The sequence below is a fragment of the Triticum dicoccoides genome, chromosome 7A (assembly GCF_002162155.2).
Source record: "Triticum dicoccoides isolate Atlit2015 ecotype Zavitan chromosome 7A, WEW_v2.0, whole genome shotgun sequence".
Taxonomy (NCBI): domain Eukaryota; kingdom Viridiplantae; phylum Streptophyta; class Magnoliopsida; order Poales; family Poaceae; genus Triticum; species Triticum dicoccoides.
In genome coordinates this window covers 313,376,992-313,395,634 of record NC_041392.1, presented here as the reverse complement: position 1 = coordinate 313,395,634, position 18,643 = coordinate 313,376,992, and positions in this window count along the sequence as shown.

The following is an 18,643-nucleotide window of genomic DNA, read 5'->3' as shown; positions in this document are numbered from 1 at the left end:
TTATCAAAATCCTAGCGAGTGAAGAGCAAACCTCTCACTCGGGGGCTTAGCTGCAGCCCAGTGCTCGCCTAAGTTTTCAAAATCCTACCGAGTGACGAGCAAACCTCTCACTCGGGGGCTTAGCTGCAGCCCAGTGCTCGCCTAAGATATAAAAATCCTACCGAGTGAAGAGCAAACCTCTCACTCGGAGGCTTAGCTGCAGCCCAGTGCTCGCCTAAGTTATCAAAATCCTGCTGAGTGAAGAACAAACTTCTCACTCGGGGGCTTAGCTGCAGCCCAGTGCTCGCCTAAGATATAGAAATCCTACCGAGTGAAGAGCAAACCTCTCACTCGGGAGGCTTAGCTGCAGCCCAGCGCTCACCTAAGTGGACTAAGGAATAAGTCGATTGCAGTAAGCGCCCTGCTTTGAACCTGCAAAAGACATTTCGAGCCAAAAGCAATCATATTCAAACACCAAATTCAAGTTCGGATCGATACCTAAAGGAACCGAAAGTGCTCAGGCGCTAAGCCCGTTAAGGTTTATCGGTTACAACTCCACTCGGCATACCGAGGCAAATTTAAAGCGTCGAGCTTAGAAGAAGTTTTTTACCCCTCCCGTGGAGGGCTGGAAGGCGCAACAAACTCATCAAAATCAATTCCATCTGCGATCCGAGTGGCAGCCGCAAGGAAAGTTTCCATAAAGGACCTGAAGTCGTGTTTCTTGGTGTTGGCCACCCGGAGGGCCGCCAGCTTGTCTTCTCGTGCATCTTTGCAGTGGACTCGGGCCAGACACAGAGCAACATCTGCACCGCACCGAGCCGAGGACTTTTTCCACTCCTGCACTCGACCAGGGATCATGTTCAAGCGAGACATCAGTGACTCGAGGTCGTTCTGAAGTGTCTCCCCGGGCCAGAGCGTCGAGTCGATGCGAGATGTGGCGACCTTCAGCCTTGCAAGATAGTCCACGATAGCTGCAACACGAGACTCCAGTCGGAAAACATTCATGGCAACTTCGTCGTTCATTGGAGAATTGACGGGGTCAAGGTTTGGTTCCAGCCGGCTAGTTTCTTCTTCAAAGTTTTGACAAAATTCTGCAAGGACGATCACCGAGTCAAGGCAATGGTCGAATGGAAAAACCATGGTTGGAAATGATCGCCGAGCATAGAGATTTACCTTCAAGCATAAGAAACAGCTTCTTGGCAAGACCATTCAGGAAGACCTCCAGATCTTTTTTCTTCCCAAGAGCAACTTTCAGATTGGTATTTTCTTGCTCAAGCTTGGCGACTGAAGCTAACTTCTCGTCAACAAGCTTGATCTTCTCAGCTAGTTCAAGGTCTTTCTTCCGTTGGGCCTCCCTCACCTTACCTGCAAGTTACAGCAAGATCAGATTTTGAAACAAATGAAGGGAAAAAGCAGTTGTCAAGGTCTCACCAAACATACCTTCGGTCTCCTCCTTTGCCTTCGTCAGATTCTCCTGAACCAGCTTCAATTTCAGCTCGAGCTGAATGTGCTTGTTTTCCAGCTCAGAGTAGCGAGCCACAAGATCACATGAGTTCTGCGAAGAACCAATCGACTAAATGTCAAATATAATTCACTTCCGAGTGAAAAAGGAAAATTCACGCGTTTCTAAGACTACAGTCGAATACAAGCATTCGACCGTAGTCTCGGGGACTACACCCAGTGGGTGCACTCAGCGTGCCCCCACTAATCCTATTGAAGATAGAGTCGACCAGTCGACCTCAAAAAAAAAAGAGATGTATCCTTTAAGACTGTAATCGACTGCAAGCAGTCGACCACAGTCTCGGGGACTACACCCAGCGGGTGCACTCAGCGTGCCCCCACCGGTTTGCAAAATCCATTCGCCATAGTCGAATGACGGAAAGACTGAAATTATAAAGCCTAAGGCCGACTGCCAGCAGTCGACCTTAGCCTTGGGGACTACACCCAGCGGGTGCACTCAGCGTGCCCCCGCTAACACGGAGTTTAAGACTGAACTTATGAAGCCTAAGACTGACTGCCAGCAGTCGACCTTAGCCTTGGAGACAGAGTCGACCAGTCGACCGGTTTTGCGAAATCCAGTCGCCATGGTCGAATGACGGAAAGACTGAAATCATAAAGCCTAAGGCCGACTGCCAGCAGTCGACCTTAGCCTTGGGGACTACACCCGGCGGGTGCACTCAGCGTGCCCCCGCTAACACGTAGTTTAACTCGACACACCCAGTGGGTGACTACTATAAATTCTGGAAAGAAAAGTTTTTGATAGCATATCCTAACAGAACAAACGGTGGTCGACTGACCTGAACATTGCTTTGGAGGGCGGAACTGGCGTCGTAAGCTGCCTGGCTCGCATCCCGGATGGTCTTCAACTGCTCCATCATGATCCCTGCCTGGCGTATCGCCTCCTTCGCTGCGCTAGCTTGGTCCTCTGGGACGTGGTGCGTCGTGAAGAGGGAGGGCTGCGGAGCACTCGTCAGTGGATCTGCGAAGGACACGGTGTGTCGAGTGGTGTTCTCCTCCTCCGCGACCAGAGTCTCAGGCACCGTCACATCCTGGGTCACCTTGCTGGCAGATGCTTTCCTACTCCTTCTGTACTTCAGCGGTTCTTCATCTTCATCATCATCAGGGAGAGTGATAACAACATTGGATGGAGCTACAGAAAAGAATCAGGATTAGATCATGAGTCAGTCGACTAAAGTCGGTGTTAAGAGTATAGTACCAGGTTTTGAGGTTGCTGCGTCCTCCATCTCATGGTCGTCAGCCCGGGCCGAGGTCTCAGAAGTAGCAGCACTGCAACTCCAAAGAGTCAGTCGACTAACTCCAGCGCCAACCAGAGATAAAGTTCACACAAAACAAGAAGACTTAAGCAACATGATTACCCTGATATGGTGGGGATAGACACCTTCATCTTCGGCAGTTGCTTGGTCGGCTTCGACGGGGCCGCCCTGGGCTGCTTCGGCGCCTTTTCAGTCGGCGCCGGAGAGGTGGTCCGAGGGCGCTTGGTCGACTGTGTAATAGTCGCAACCCCCTCGCCGCGTTCGGTCGCAGGGTCATGAACAAGTTTTGACCGCCTTTCCGAGCGCGGTGGTGTGACCTCCTCCTCCTCCTCCTCTTCTTCGTCCTCATCGTCATCATCATCATTGTCATCATCAGCCTCAGCGGCATCTGAGTCCCACTCCTCCTCCTGGCTCTCGCCCCCGCTCGCTTCTCCCTCCTCGGTCGGAACCTGTGCTCCATTGGGCATCGAGTACAGCTTAGTAAGGGCCTGATAGACATCAAGACAAAGATCAGTCGACCGATCGGCAGAGAAAACAGAAATAAATGTGACAAGAATACAATGGGAAGCGGAGCAGACATACCTTGTTTGGATCACTGTGGCAGTCGAGTGGAGGAATCCTTCTGGCTCCGCGAGGGTTATCTTTGTTCCCAGTAACAGCGGCCATCCACCTTTCCAGAGTGGTATCGTCGACTGTTTCTGGATTGACCCGAGTCACATCCTCAGTCCCGCAGTACAACCACATGCAATGGCTCCGGAACTGAAGAGGCTGGATTCGACGCCTAAGGAAAACCTCCAGGAGATCCATACCCGTCACTCCCTCCCGAACTAACTGAACTACGCGCTCCATCAGCATCTTCACGTCAGCTTTCTCCTCCGGAATCAACTTCAGAGAGGAGGGCTTGTTCACTCGGTCCATGGTAAATTGAGGGAGTCCACTCGACTGCCCCGGCGTCGACTGATCCTGGCAGTAGAACCAGGTCGACTGCCAGCCTCTGACTGACTCGGGGAATGTCATGGCTGGGAAGGTGCTCTTGTTCCTCACCTGGATCCCCAGACCCCCACACATTTGGACAACTCGGGTTCTTTCGTCGCCTGGGCTCGCCTTCTTCACGGTTTGAGAGCGACACGTGAATATGTGCTTGAACAAGCCCCAATGCGGTCGACAGCCCAGGAAACTCTCACACATGGACACAAACGCGGCAAGATAGGCGATAGAGTTCGGGGTAAAGTGGTGGAGTTGCGCTCCAAAAAAGTTCAAGAAAGCACGGAAGAAAATTCTCGGCGGCAAAGAGAATCCGCGGTCGACATGGGTAGCCAGAAGCACGCACTCACCCTCTTCCGGCTGGGGCTGCCACTCTTTCCCCGGAAGCCTCGCAGCTCCATGAGGGATCAGGCCCTCATTGGCCATGTCGAGGAGATCCTTCTCCGTGATGGTCGACTGGATCCAATCTCCCTCGACCCAGCCTTTCGGCAGGCGAGATCTAGACGAAGACCCGCCGCGGCTGGTGGATCTCCCTTCGCCTTCTCCGTCGCCGACGCCTTCTTCGCACGTTCCAACACTGCCGTCTTCTCCTTGACCATGGCTACCGGCGAGGCGCGTGAGGGGAAGTTGCGTGGAGGCGAGAGCGAGCGCGTTGGGCGGAGACGAAGGGAGCAGAGAGAGAGAGAATGCTGAGGCACTGTTCAAAAAACCCTCGCCGGGCGCATTTATAGGATCCCTTCCGAGTGGATGATAGGTGGGCCCGGTCGATCTAATCATATCCTGTAACAGTTGCACAAGCGTGATACGTGGTGGAAAAAGCGGCGCGGGGATCGAAGCGTCTACGTCCCGTCCCATCCGAGCGCCGCGGTCCGCTCCGCTTCGCGCGCTCCCCCAAATTCCGTATCCCGCGGAATCCGCGAACGGCAGATCAGTCTGCCAGACGTGGGATTTCCTGCGATCCGTCGCTCGGAAATCAGCGAGGTCCAAAAGATCACTCCACGAAGAAAAAGAATGGATCGAGTCGACTGAAGAAAGGTTGTTCACTATCAACAGAGAGAATTTTTTGGTTCAAAAACAACGCACGACCAGTATGCGAAAGCTAATCGGAAACAACATCAAGTCCTTCATCACTCAAGCCTCAATCCATTCGGGGGCTAATGATGGAGTCACGTACCTAGGGTAGGGTCACATACCTGATCTAAGTACCCTGCCCAAGGACACCCTTAGAAGAGATCACCTTCCAGTCGACCTACGAGAGACTCACTCGACTGACTTGAAGGACTCGACCACGAAGACTCACTCGACCACCAGAAGGTCAAGAGGCACTCTGCACTGCAACGGCCTATAATTAAGTAGACTTTATGATAGTAAAGACACTTTATGTGGGGCGTTACCTGTAACGCCCCGGACTTAATACACCTTAACCCCTTCATTACGTGGGCTGGCTGGGGTCCTGGCGCACTCTATATAAGCCACCCCCCTCCACAGGCAGAGGGGTTCGGCATCTTGTAATCCATATACACATAATCCACTCGACCGCCTCCGGGCTCCAAGACGTAGGGCTTTTACTTCCTCCGAGAAGGGCCTGAACTCGTACATCTCTTGTGTTTACAACCTCTCCATAGCTAGGACCTTGCCTCTCCATACCTACCCCCCCACTCTACTGTCAGACTTAGAACCACGACACTGTCTTTATCCGCATCTCATATCATGCTAAGGATATTCACTTATGCCTCATAACTAGTTAGATTCCTCACTTGTACTTATTCATGAATTCGTACAAATCTGGAACCAACTCTCTTTAAATACGGTAATGTCTTCGCTCTATGAGGTCAATGTCTTCAAGCTGATTTATCTTCAAAATCTTCTGAGAATGCATATGACCTCTTCCCCTTCCCTCACACCTTTAATGATGTCACAGGTACATGTCCGTGGGAGAATCCCTTGGTTCTCATAGTCTGCATTCATTTGCAGAGTTCTTACAACATCATATTCACTCCCCTGAAGCCGGTTCATGTCTGACCAGTTGATGGAAGCCTTTCACTGTTCTGAAGCCAATCAGTCTGAATATCATGGCCACAGAGAAATCATCAAGGAAAGGTGGCAGGCAGCACAGAGGAAGTACATCTCTAGATCTGCCTCCGGATCTATATGAATTGTACAAGTCAAATCCTGAGGAAAGTTACGGTTAGCGCAAGACCCAGATATAGTGCATCCGAAGGTATTGGGCTGAACAGTGGTTCAAGTATAACATCATAACCCCTAAATATGCAGAGAAGAATGTTATCAAGCGCCCGTGGGGCGATATTCTCTACAAGAATTTGCAACCTAAGTCGAAGCCTGAAGCCATTGCTCAGGGCTTCTACCCATGCATGGTCCGTGGACCGAAGCCTGAGAATGCTGCCCCATCATCTATGTTATGGTGTCGCGAAGACAATCTCTTCAAGCGCAACTATCAGTTTGCCAAGGAGTCAGCCACCAAGAACAAAATTGATCTTGGACTCAACTTCAACCCCGCTCCTTCTGCCCCAAGATAGGATGGCACTCATGAAGCTAATCCCAATGTCATCAGTCCCTTCACCAGCTTCGGTGGGCTTCTCTCTCACATAGCTGCTTAGAGGGCTACAGTGGAAAACTCTACTGATGACGCAGACTCTGAAGATGCGCCAGCACCATCGAAGCAGAAGAAGAAGTCAAAAGCTTCAAAGCCCGCTACTGCACCTACTGCTTCGACTGTGAAGCCTTTGAGGACTGCACCTCCTGAACCCAGTGTGCAGTCCGAAAATTAGTCTTGTGTCTCCAAGAAGACCAAGAAGACCAAGGAGCCCAAGAAGATTTCTGGGCATGACTTGACTCTTGCTGCCGTTTTGCGCAACGAGGAAGACACCATTGATCTGTCTAGTGATGAAGATCTTGGTGATGACACACTTGAGATGCTAATCAAGAGAAAGCAAGAGGTGGAGATCTTCAATGATCTGCCCTTCTTTGACGTTGACATTTTGAACAATTTCATTGATAAGTGGTTTGATGACCAGAGTATCAGTATTGATGACCTTTAGCTGCCTGTGGACATAAGCGTCACGTTTCATGGAGCCATTGCAAATGAGTTGGCCTTGGCTCAGAAAATTGTCGAGCTCGGCTAATGTGCAGATCATCAAGAAGATGTTGCATGATCTTAAGGGAGAACTCCACAAGAAGCATGAAGAAGCAAAAGGCTCACGAGAGCACATGAAGTACTTTGCGCAGAAATGTGTTCAAGCTCACACCGAAGTTGAAAAGTGCAAGGCTCTTGGGCATCCTGGCATCGACCCCAGAATAGCTGCCAAGCCAAAGAAGATGTCTGCTGAAGCCCAACCTGAAGCTCAACGGCAGGATCGACCAAGCATTGTCTTCCCTGCCAGCATGACAGGCTCAAAGCCAAAGGTCCCCTCAGCAGCTTCAAAAATGAAGAAGGCACGGCTAGCCAAAGCCAAAGCCAGGAAGCAGAAGCACAAAGATACATCTGATGATGCTCCCTCCAAGAAGAAATTGAAGACCAAGGGTTCAAAATCTTCAAAGAAAGAGCGTGATGCGGCCCAAGAGCCCCTCATTGTTGAACCCATTTCAGTTGCTCTCCCTGCCTCGACCAACCAAGAGCGTCGTCTCGTGATCCATGAGCCTTCTTCCACAGAGGCTCATGCAAGTGAAGAAGTTCTAGCTGCTGACCCCAACACAGCTGAAGACATTGGTCAAGAAGACAATGTTGATGATGATGTAGTCCTTACTCGGCTCGAGCCCTAGTCGGTATCATCGCCTGCTCCTATGAGCAGTGAACTTATCAGCATTGGTCGTCCATTGACGCCAATCGCTTAGGATGACTCATGGGCCGAGCGCCAACAACAAGACACCCTAGTACATGATGAGACTCCAAGAACACCACCAACTCAAGTCACCACACCGGTGCTTGACGATGACAACTACATGGTACAGACCACTCCCTCACCAAAGGTGTCCCTCGCATTTCGCAAGCTTCGCAAAGGCCCCATGCCCCAGGTCACCATGTCGAGCACGTCAAGTGTTTCCTGAAGCCACCCCTACTGTGAATGCCTCTAAGTCCGAAGCCAATGTTTCTGAACACATTCTGGCTGCATCAGCCAATGAAGACAACGGAGAGAGAGAGGAGAAGAAAGAGTTGCCATACCCCCAGCTACTGATCAAGTCGTTCTCGAGGAGAATGTGATTTTGCCTGACCCTCCAGTCCTGGAACAGATGGAGGATGAAAACACTGAGGCTGCCACAAACAATGCCACTGAAGCCAATGACACAGTCATGGCTGAAGACAATGTGGAGCCTGAAGCTAATGAGAATGCTGAAGTCACCTTGATGCCAATCGTCTCAGATAGTGATGTTCCTCCTCCATGGCCTCACACCATTGAACAAGCATTCAATCGAGGTGAGTTGGTAACTGTCAGATGGCCCATCATGGTTCCACCTACTGCTCCCAAGCCACAATATGATTATCACGTGGAGCACAAGCCAAAGAGCAGATTGCCAAGGCTTCCAAGTGCTGCCACAACCCAGGAATGATTCTGTGTGCAAAGCTTCAGGGTGCATAACACTTTCTTTGATAGCGCCAAGAACCCATACACAAAGCCCAAGATTTCCTCTGACAGATTCTGGAGCCATCTGCAGCGAAGCTATTACTCATGCATCCTCTACAACCAAGACCGAAATTATCCGCACCAGCGTATGGACTGCGATGCTATAGATGGGCTGGCCTGTCTTGAAGAAGCCCTTGACTGCTTCAGAGACGTTGGTCTTATCCCTTTTGTTACGGACAAGGAACATTGGAATGAAGAGCTTCTGTTACAGTTCTATGCCACCGTCCATATTCGCGGCTACAACAGGGATCCGAAGACTTCGGTCCTTGAGTGGATGACAAGTGATGTACATCATGAAGCCAAAGCTCAAGACATCATCGAGCTTACTTCCCTGCCCACTCCAGGTGAGTTATATGAACCTAGTTGTCCACGTCATAGAGATGAGCTGCAGAGCATTTTTCAGAGGCCTAAACCAAACATGAGCCAGATGCTTAGCATGATGAAGCCATTGCCTCAAGATGCTGAATACCCAAATGAGTTCTTTATGAAGGACCTCGAGTACTTGCCATGCACAGTATACCATATTCTAAGGCGTACTCTATGGCTGATCAAGGGACACTCTTCTGAAGCTAAACTTGAAGGAGCCATGAATACTTTGGTATTTTATACCATCAATGGCATCAGATTCAATACCTAGGATTTCTTCATCAAACAACTAGCTGCTTCTGGGATTAATATGTTTGGGCTGAAGTTCTATGCTCCATGGGTGACGCACTTGATTAAACTTCACTCTACCATTGACTATCAGCCCTCAACACACAACCATGTCGTTTTTCTGCCTCAGGTTGATATATCAGTTGAAGCCATCTACCCTGAGCCTGCCAAGAAGCCACTCCACCTTCACAATGTTGAATTCTAGAGTTTCACACAGTCAATTGAAGGATTCTTGTGCCCAATGCTGCCACTCCTGCATATCCTCTGGCTGGCAACATGCGCCTTCCACATCGAGCCAACACTGAAGCCACTACAAGTACAATTGCCCAAAGGCCTCAGAAGCGTCCTCATGTTCTCAATGATTGAGAGCTTCTGGTGGATTTTCCTCAAAAGCAGGATAGGCATCATGACTGGCTGAAGCGTCAGATGTAGTGTCACAGCCCCAGATCAGCCCTTGTTTGTTTTTGTTTTAGCATCTATGCAACATGTTTAAATTTTATGAAATTTGAAATGGGGATGACCAAGCCCTAGCACCAAAGCATTGCAAATAGGTTAACCTTCAAAATATTTTCACAGAACCCAAATTGGTTTGCAAAAATGTTCATGATTACTGGAAAAGGGTGAAAACCATATCCAGAGATGATGGATATTTTTCCAAGACATTTTTGGATTTTTTGAATAAACCATATTGTATTTGACTTTGGGCATTTAAATACTATAAATAATTTAAATGTTCAAATAAATGTTGGAAATTGTTAAGGGTCACTGAAATAATTCAGAAAGCACCCATAATTATTTCCAGGATTTTATAAAATGATTTGATATTTTAAATCAAATCAAAAACAAATTGCAGAAATAGAAAAGAGAAACAGAACAGAAATAAAAGGGAGAGAAGGCCACCTGGGCCACTTACCTGGCCCAGCTCCATCTGGCCGGCCCAGCCCACCTCCTCCCCCTTGTCCTCTTCCTCCTCTGCCAGGAGGACGAACAGAGGCGAGGCGTGGCGCGCGCCGACGCTACCTCGGCCACCTCCTGCTTCCCCTGGCCACCTCCTGCTTCCCCTGGCCGCGTGGATGAATGCCCCGGTGTCGTCCCGATCCGCCCGACCTCTCTCACTCTTCCCCTGCTCCCTCTCTCGCCGTTTCCCACCTCACCGAACACGCTCGCCGCCGCCGACGAGCTCCCTCGTGGCCACCGGCCACCCCTAGCCTCGCCGATGCGCTCAAAGGCTCCGCCTCGACCCCCTCCTTCCTCCCCACCGACCCACGGCCCTCCGGAAGCCCTGCAACGCCGCCACCATCACCGTTCCGTCGCCGGCCACCGAAGCTCACCGCCGTCGATTCGTGACGTCTGGCGCATCCCCGAGCCCACTGAGCCACCCTGCTGCCCCCCTGTGAGCTTACCGTTGTTTCCCCTCACCTCTCTCTCTCTCGCGCGCCCTGTAGCCGCCGCCCCACGAGCACCCGAAGCCGCCGTCCGCCATGGCCGGCGAGCTCCGTGCCCCGAGCACCTCTGCCTCGCATAGCAGCTCCGACATGCTCCTGCCGCCCTTTAGGTGCTGCCTAGCACCTCCGTTCACCCACCTATGAGCTGCAGCACCACACCCGCACTTAGCCGAGCTCCGGCCGCCGCGGAAGTGGACGCCGCCGTCGATCTGAGTCGTCTCCGGCAACCCCACTAGCACCAGAGGACGCGGACAAGGCTCGGGGTTCCAACGGTGCCATCCGCGCCTCGATCCGTGGCCTGTGCTGCGATTCCGCGCATCGCCGCCGTCTCGGGCCTCGCCGGCGTCATGTCGCCGGTGGATTAGCCCCGGTTGACCAGGGATTTGACCCCCCTGGGTCACTGACGTGTGGGCCCGTCCCCTGCTAACTCTTGGTTAAGATAATAACTAATTTTAACTAAGACACTGACTCACTGACACGCAGGGCCCACAGGTCAGTTTGACCTGGACGGCGCCCGTTGACCTGCTGAGGTCAGCATGAGGTCATGCTGACGCAATAATTCCTTTCTGGAATTAAAATAAATTAGGAAATGATTTATAATTCCAGAAAATTATATAAACTTCAATAAATCATAGAAAATTAACCGTAACTCCAAATTAAATAATTTATATATGAAAAATTATCAGAAAAATTCAAGGAATCCATCTGTACCATTTACATGCATGTTAGAACAACTTATCACTACTGTTTAGGGCAAATGAAGTGAATGACATTTAAATAACCACATATGGAGTTTGAATTTGAATCTTGGATTCAAACCAACTTCATTTAATCTGGTTTTAGATGCATTAGCCCAAAACACATTCATTTTGCCATGTCATGATCATGCATCATATTGTGCATTGCATTGATTGTGTTCCCTTCTGTGTTGCCGGTATTTGTCCCCTCTCGATAGACGTGATACCGATGATGTGATCGTTGACACTGATGAAGACTCAATGTTATCTTCAGAAGTGCCAGGCAAGCAAAACCCCTTTGTTCATTCCGATACAATCCTACTCTCTCGCTCCTGCTCTCTTTTAATGCATTAGGACAACACCGATTCATCTGTTACTTGCTGCGGTAGCTGAACCCCCTTTATCCTTTGCATGACCTGTCATTGCCACAGTAAATAGATGAAACCCACTAGCATGAGTAGGAGTTGTTTGAGCCCTGATGTGCCTACTCATTCATGTTTGTTTGTCATGCCTGCTACTGCTTAGAGTTGAGTCAGGTCTGATTCATCGGGGATGAATCAGAGGCATGTGAACATGTCCTACTGTGTGTGAGCTAAGTGTGTGAACACGATTTGGTAAAGGTAGCGGTGAGAGGCCATGTAGGAGTACATGGTGGGTTGTCTCATTGCAGCCGTCCTCAGGAACTGAGTTCTGTGTTTGTGATCCATGACCAGCTACTACCACACATTGGAATGCTTAAGTGCCCCTCTCGACTTATTAATCAACTTGATCTCTGTCCAGGAGTTGCAACTAGTTTCTGGTGTTTGTAGGTAGTGTTAGTAGTCTACCAAGTGGCACCCGGTACAGGTGGGCTTGGGACAGACTAGGCACAGTGGCCCGGTGTACCAAGTGGCACCCGGTTGGTGGGCTTGGGAACCCTGCACACATCGTTTGGGGCCGTAAGCGACACCCCGGCCGGATCTCCTTGCGGATGGAACCCGAATAGGCGATAAACCTGAACTAGAGACCTGTTCGGTTAGTCAGGTTGTGGCCGACTCCCTCGCCCGGCTTCCGCTTGAAGGTTGCCGAGGTACATGACGTGTACAGGGCGGTAAGTGGCGAGAGCGTGTGTGAAGAAGTACACCCCTGCAGGGTTATCATCATCTATTCGAATAGCCGGATTCCTCGGATATGGAAACTTGGACCCCTTGCATAGTTCATAGACAAGTGAAAGTGGACACTCTAAAATACGCAAGATAAGCGTGAGTGCTATGGATGGCGTTCTCTGTCACATCCCTAGCTTCTGGCATTGCACTAGTACTAGCCTTTGGTGATGCATCATGTTTACTTTTACAGAAAGTTGAAATGGGGATTGTCCAAACCCTAGCATTTTAAGAATTCACCAGGTTCACCTAAAATATTTTCAGTCAATCCAAGTGGCTTTCAAAAATGTTCATCATCTTTGGAAAAATGCTGGAAACAGTAACCAGAGATGATGCACATTTTTCCATGTCATTTTGGATCTTTGAACTAATATATATTGTATTTGAGTTGGAGCAAATATATGTTATATATATTTTTAATGCTTCAATAATTCTGATATTTTGTGAGGGGCTCTAGAATATTACTTTCAGTCCCTGCAAAAATTATTGGAAGAAACAAAAATGATTTAGTGTTTGAACTAAATCAAAACAGATTGAAACAAATAGAAAACAATGATTAAAAAAATAAAACAGAGCAAAAATAAAAAGGGAGACGGCCACCTGGGCCACTTACCTGCTTACCTGCCCGGCCCAGCTCCTCCCGCTGGCCCAGCCCGCCACCGCTACCCCCCTGTCGTCTTCTTCCCTCGCCAGAAGGACGCGGGCACGCGCCCGGCGCGTGCGGCCACGCGCCCCGGCCACCTCCTCCCTGCCTGGCTGCCTCCTCCTCCCCTGGTTCCCTCCCGCGACGCCACGCAGCCCCCTCGGACCCCTCTCACTCTTCCTCGAGGCCCCGCCCCTCTGCTCTTTCTCTCTCGCCCGAACCCGAACACAGCCGTCGCCACCGACGCCGTTCGCCGCGGCCACCATCCCCCTCTCGCCTCCCCGACGCCTCCCAGAGCTCCGCAAGTCCTCCCTCGTCCTCCTCGTCGTCTCACGCGACCAGAAGAGCCCCGGAACGCCGCCCCGACGTTTTCCCCCTCGCCGGCCGCCGAGGATCTTCTCCGTCGAATTCGGCCACTCCGGCGCGCCCCCGAGCTCGCTGACCCTCCCTGCACGATCCCCGTGAGTCCCTGCTCCGTTTCCCCCTAACCCCAAGCTCGATTTCGAGCTCTAGCCGCCCCCTCTACCGAAGCCGAGACGCTCCGCCGCACGGGCTCGTCGCCGGTGAAGCTCCGGTGACCCTTTGGTCCCACGCCTGCGTCCGTTGCACTCGTTGCGTCCCGTAGAGTAAAACTAGCGCGACCACCGTCTTGTTTGCACACCGCAGCGCCGGTCCCGCGAACACCCGAGCTCCGGCAGCCGCAAAAGAGGTCGCCGCCGGCAGCTCCGGCCACCCCAGCCTCCGCCACCGCCACCGTTGGATGCGCCACTCCACCCTCTCCCCGTAGCTGCTCCCTGCGCGCCAAAAGAGCCCCTGTAGTGGGTTTCCGACGCGCACCACCGCGTCTGGCCTCGCCGGCGTCAAGCCGCCGGTGGGTCTGACCACGTTGACCACGGCGGGACACACCCCCCCCTCTGGGTCGATGACAGGTGGGGCCAGCCCCCCCTGTTAATTAGTTTAGTTATTTTATTTTAACTACCCCCCCTCTGCTGACACTGACAGGTGGGCCCCCGCCATCAGGTGATTAGCTTAAGCTAATCACCACCTAATCTAACCCCAGAGCCACTGACATGTGGGCCCTAGTGCCCTAATCCTTAATTAAACTAAAATAAACCCCCCCTGTTAACCTGTGACGCTGACTAATGGGACCCCCTGGTCAGGTTTGACCCGGGGCAGCCCTGTTGACTTGCTGATGCAAGCATGACGCACTGCTGATGTCATAAAGTATTTTCTGGATTTAATTATATTCAGGAAATTCCAGAAAATGCCTAAAACTTCTAAAAATCATAGAAAATTAACCGTAACTCCAAATTAAATAATTTATATATGAAAAATTATCAGAAAAATTCAAGGAATCCATCTGTACCATTTTCATGCATGTTAGAACAACTTATAGCTGCTGTTTAGCACAAATCAACAAAAAGGCATTTGAATATTCACATATGGAGTTTGAATTTGAATTTTATATTCAAACCAACTTCATTTAATCTGGTTTTAGGTGCATTAGCCCAAAACACATTCATATTGCCATGTCATAGCATGCATCATATTGTGCATAGCATTGATCGTGTCTTTTCTGTATTGCCGGTAATTGTCCCCTCTCGATAGACGCGATACCGATGATACGATCGTTGACACTGATGAAGACTCAATGTTATCTTCAGAAGTGCCAGGCAAGCAAAACCCCCTTGTTCATTCCGATACAATCCTACTCTCTCGCTCCTGCTCTCTTTTACTGCATTAGGACAACAACGATTCATCTGTTACTTGCTGCGGTAGCTGAACCCCTTTATCCTTTGCATGACCTGTCATTCCACAGTAAATAGATGAAACCCACTAGTATGAGTAGGAGTTGTTTGAGCCCTGTTGTGCCTACTCATTCATGCTTGTTTGTCATGCCTGCTACTGCTTAGAGTTGAGACAGGTCTGATTCATCGGGGATGAATCAGAGGCGTGTGAACATGTCCTACTGTGTGTGAGCTAAGTGTGTGAACACGATTTGGTAAAGGTAGCGGTGAGAGGCCATGTAGGAGTACATGGTGGGTTGTCTCATTGAAGCCGTCCTTAGGAACTGAGTTCTGTGTTTGTGATCCATGATTCAGCTACTACCATACATTGGGCCCTGAAATATGACCCCGCTCGAATTCTTATTCACCCTTGTCCTCTGTCCAGGAGTTGCAAGTAGTTTCTGGTGTTTGTAGTATGCTGGAGGCCGTGGACAGCGCTGACCGTAGGGGTGGGCTGTGATGCGGTAGGCACGTGGCCGGGTAAACCGGGCACCCGTTTGGTGTCATGGAACCCTGTTCACATCGTTTGGGGCTGTGAGCGAAACTCCGGCCGGATCTTCTCATGGATGGAACCCGAATAGGCGATAAACCTGGACTAGAGACTTAGGTGTTTAGGTAGGTCGTGGTCTACACCCACGTCGGCTTTCGCTTGAAGTCTGCCGAGCACATGTCGTGTGCAGACGCTAAGTGGTGGAAACATGTATGAAGAAGTACACCCCTGCAGGGTTAACATCATCTATTCGAATAGCCGTGTCCGTGGTAAAGGACTTCTGGGTTGCTTATATCAGTTCATAGACAAGTGAAAGTGGATACTCTAAAATACGGAAGATAAGCGTGAGTGCTATGGATGGCGTTCTCGTAGGGAGACGGGAGCGGATCCATAGTGGTGTATTGGTTGGTGAATATGTGGACTCGTGTGCGCCACCTCAAAGGAGTCGCTTGCAGTCGTAGTTTAGGATAGCCACCGAGTCAAAGCTGGCTTGCTGCAGTTAAACCCCACCATCCCCTTGTTGAAAATGATGCATATGTAGTTAGTTCTGATGTAAGTCTTGCTGGGTACATTTGTACTCACGTTTGCCTATTTTATGTTTTTGCAGAGAGACTTCAGTCTCACTAGTAGTTCCACGTGGACTTCGACGTTTAGCTTGTTACCTCAACTACGATCTTGTGCCCTCGGCAGGATCTGATCGATAGTCAGGCTTCTCAGCCTTTTTCATTTATAGATGTCTGTACTCAGACATGATAGCTTCCGCTTGTGCTTTGACTTGTATGCTCTGATTGTTGGGTCATGAGACCCATGTTTGTAATGTCTCGCTCCTCGGAGCCTATTGAATAAACTACTTGAGTCGTAGAGTCATTTTGTGATGCCATGTTGTATTGCACATATCGAGCATATTGTGTGTATGTTATTGAAATGCTTGGTATGTGTGGGATCTGACTATCTAGTTGTTTATCTTTAGTAGCCTCTCTTACCGGGAAATGTCTCCTAGTGTTTCCACCGAGCCATGGTAGCTTGCTACTGCTCCGGAACACTTAGGCTGGCCGGCATGTGTCCTTCTTCGTTCCTGTGTCTGTCCCTTCGGGGAAATGTCACGCAATGAATACCGGAGTCCTGTTAGCCCGCTACAGCCCAGTTCACCGGAGTCCTGCTAGCCCAGTGCTACAGCCTGGATTCACTCGCTGTTGACCGACACGTTCGATGCTGGGTCATGGATGCCTGTCCCTGTAAGTTTGTGCCACTTTGGGTTTACGACTAGCCATGTCAGCCCGGGCTCCTTATCATATGGATGCTAGCGACACTGTCATATACGTGTGCCAAAAGGCGCAAACGGTCCCGGGTAAAGGTAAGGCGACACCCGTGGGAATACCGTGCGTGAGGCCGCAAAGTGATATGAAGTGTTACATGCTAGATCTATGTGGCATTGAGTCGGGGTCCTGACAGCGTTGGTATCAGAGCTTGACTGCCTGTAGGATTACCAAGCCAAACTGGTCGAAGTTGAGTCTAGATATTCTTTAGTTATGTAAGGGAATTGATTGTGGGATGGAACGTAAGGCTCTTTTTACTCCTTATACCTCATGGCCTTCTGATCTGAGTCATCATCTTCTCTTCTACGGGGATTAAGAACTAGGCTATCTCTTCTTTCTATCAGGATCACGTGTTACTAATCCGTAGACTTATAAGATTGTTGATTCAAGCCCCAGTTCAGTTCCTACTATCTTCCGTATGTTAATTGTTGATCTCGAAACCTTGATATTGTGCTTCTGAGTGGTTATGCCACCATTTTTGTGAATGTCTCAAATCTTTTCTGAGCATTTACAGCCGTTATGCTGTCCGAGTCATTCCAGGTTTCTAAATAGTCTGATGCATTTGCAAAATCCTTTCCCTCTGGTTTCGATGTTCCTTTATGCCAGCTCAATCACACTAATTGTTGAGTTGAGGTATTCTATTGCCTTGACCTTATGTTGGAGTTACTATTATGACCCTAGGTGTCTTAGGGGATCACCTAGTAATCTAGCAATGTTTTGTGATCCCAGTGTGATGATTCTGGCTTTTATTCTCGAAAGCATCCCGTGATGCCACTTAGTAGTAGGTATTCTACTCCTTGGGTTCTGAACCCGAGATCCACCCTACTTACTTCATGTTGATAGTAATTGCTAGTTCCTTCAGGATATTAGTAACTTTGCGATAGTCCTCGAAGTCCGTGGTATCTTCTTCTTCCAAATACCATGAACTACTTATGGCAGAAGTTCCTCGTTGAACTGAAATATCACAACAGGATTATTCTTGAGGAGTTCTCCATTCATAAATCGTGACTCTGCCAGTTCTACCTTTCTGCATGGGTTATCCGGAAGAATCATGTTGAAATTGGTTCGACATACTAATTTATGCATCCACAACTCAGAAAATTATATGTTCCTTTGAGTTGTTCTCTTTAGTTGCATTCTGACCCTCGTCTATCAATTGATAGTCAAGAGTATGTGGCGTTCGTTTATCGATGCCTATTACCCTTGTGGTCCGTCAAGCCATTCTGTCCTGAATGACTTGGAGAAACAAACTCCAGTACCTCTTCCATATCTAGGATTGGGTCAAAGCAATTGTGCTCCGCAGATCAAAATGCCAGCCCACCTTTTGATTCTGTTCTACCTTGGAGTATTACCATCTTTATATCGGGATTGTTATAGGAATTGCACACCATCCTAGGAACTCTTGGTACAGTGATACTTCTTGCCATCATTAGTCATTCCTCGGTCTTCGTGTTAATGCAACCGGAATACCGACAAATGAATTGTGATGTGTGAAATCAATACGCCTAGCAACCTCGTTGCTGGGTAGTTAAAGGACAATAATTTCATTCTTAGTGTGTTGGTTATTGAATCATCATTCTAAGATTGATCGTGCTACCTAGTCCATTCTCCTGGTTCACTCCTTGATCGATGAGTTAGGATTATTTCAAATCCTTGCTCTATTGATCATATCGTCTTGCCCTGAAAAGCAAGATTGTTCTCGAGCTTAGTAACATACCGGTGGTTCATGATATTCCAAATTTCTTCTCGGAAGTATCACCAGGTTGTCGCCTGACCGCTATGTTGATCTCGTGATCAAGTTGGGTTCTTGTGAACCACCTTCTCTCCAAAAATCGGTGTTAGATATCCCTGAGCTAGTTGGTTAAGCTAGACAACAACTTGGAGAGTTGGAAGATAAAAGCTTGCCTGACGTAGTTCGTTCCAAAGGGATATTCTTGTGTAGGGTGTGCTGAAGAAAGATGATATCTTCATCGATTGGTCCTTGCGATCAGTTGCTGGACCTATTGTCTTATCAATCCTTGATTTGAGTGTGGGCTATCGTCAAATCAAATC